This window comes from Mesitornis unicolor, unplaced genomic scaffold (assembly GCF_000695765.1).
Source record: "Mesitornis unicolor isolate BGI_N332 unplaced genomic scaffold, ASM69576v1 scaffold43723, whole genome shotgun sequence".
Lineage (NCBI taxonomy): Eukaryota > Metazoa > Chordata > Aves > Mesitornithiformes > Mesitornithidae > Mesitornis > Mesitornis unicolor.
The window spans coordinates 55,304-57,250 of NW_010177777.1; the positions used below are offsets into that span (position 1 = coordinate 55,304).

Consider the following 1,947-nt stretch of genomic DNA (forward strand, 5'->3'; position numbering starts at 1 on the left):
CGGAGTCTAAAAAAAATATATCAGAGGACTGTGCTGTAGGGAATACCAGTACTTTATAAAACCAATACACGTGTCACATCCCTAACCCGTCAGGAAGTAGTGTGTTTGCAGCTATGTTGACATTAATGGCTGGTGCAGCCCTACAGGGAGCAGATTCATACAGCAAAGCAGTTGAAATGGAGGACCTGACATCTTTGCTGTACACATTTCAGAGTTACTTTGTCTGAACTATTTTTAGTCCAATCTTGGGGACTAAGTACCTGTTTGCAGCTGGAGTGTGTTGCTCCTGAAGCACATTTTCCAGTTTCATCCCTAAACTACTTCAGTAATTTAAGTAGGATATTTTTTGTGGTTTTAGATATGATTCACTGAGATTTCACAATAAAGAAGTTTTTGTGGGTGGTATAGTAATGTATTTCATTAAACACAGATGCATGAAGCTGTCAGCTTTCACCTGTTTGGAGCTCGAAACACTAACACATTGGCAACATAACAAAAAGATTTTGAATAAGGTATTTAAGTCATAGTTCACTTTTTCAAAAAAGTTGATGGACTGGGTAAAGTCAACAGACTCCATGCTAAATTCTATACAGCCTTCTCTTACACCGTTGCTTTCTGTGTCATCTTGCATATACATGCAAAACGTGAAGTCTTTTAACTGGCAGTGAGTTAAAACTGTTTTCCAAACTCATTGCCAAATGTTTACCGTCATTCTTAAGTGTACTTTACAGATGATTGTTGTTATCTGTTACTGGGATTAAGCAGTTTCAGGTATGTTTTAACAATGAGAAGGTTATCTCATGACAGGCAATATCTTAAACAGCAACGATAACTGCTGTGTAGTCCTTTGAAATAAAAGGGCAATCCAGGTAGAAAGCAACACATTTGGAATTCTGCCATTCTTTTGAGTGACTGCTGTTGAGTTTTCATTGATCACATGGTTAATATCTCAGTTCTGGCTCTTCTGAAGAATGTAAGCAGATTTAGAAACAGAAACTTGTCTCACAAATTGTTCTCTTTAGCCCTTGGTAGAGAGAAACAGTGTCAAAAAATAGGGTATCGCTTCTCTGGGTATGGATGCTCTGCAAGGAGGATTGTATTAAAATGCAGTTTTAAGTTTATAGGTCTGTGACACAGGTGATTCAAGGTGTTTGTCACAGTTTAGAATGGTGGAAAGAGAGAAAATAATTGTTAGAGAAGCCACAGGAAAACAAGTAGGAAAGAGCCAGCATGCATCAGTAACTGCAAATATGATGAGAAAAGGCCCGTGTCTGGAGAATGTGGAATGTGAAGCTGCTTGTCATACGCGAGGGAACTCAGCCTGTGTGTTTGTGAAGGTAGCTTGAATCAGTCGTTGATATTTGTTTGTTTGGAGTAGCCTGTATTTGGTGCCTAATTTGAGCTCTTTGGAATGCTGCTTCTGAGATTTTCAGAAGTTCCTCTCTTGCTCAGTTATACGTAAGGATTTATCATAATGCTTCTAGATTAGCTTGCATTCTTCTTAGTACTTACTGTGATCTTCAGTATGTAAATGTGAAGAGTATAGTAACATATTCCCATGAGTTCATGCGTGCCCAATTTCTTGCCATATGAGAAAATTGCCACTGTAGGCCATTCTTTTTTCACAAAATAGCAGCTATCCTTTGTTTTTGAAGATGAATTGTTGCTAGAGGGGTATGAACCTAGAAACGGCTTGTGCACCTCATATATAAGAGACATGCAAAATGGATGTGAATACTTGGTAGCAGAATGGGAGGAAGAAGCTCTATCTGTGTTATGAATTATCAAATAATGAAACTTCTGTAGTCACTTTCACTATTAGACTACAACATGTTACACAACATGAATTTAGCCTCAAAGTACTCACACATTCAAGTTTCCAAAAGTATAAAAAGACTGAGTTATACATCTTGGAAGTCACCAGCTGTGTTCCATCATTCTTCAGCA

At 38.0% G+C, this 1,947-nt stretch overlaps 1 protein-coding gene across 1 annotated transcript in view; it reads left to right on the forward strand.

Annotated features, from left to right (window-relative positions):
* The window catches only part of TMEM245 (transmembrane protein 245), a gene marked incomplete at its 5' end in the record, with an annotated part of 67,141 nt that overhangs the window by 44,919 nt on the left and 20,275 nt on the right, over nt 1-1,947 (forward strand). The window lies entirely within an intron of this gene.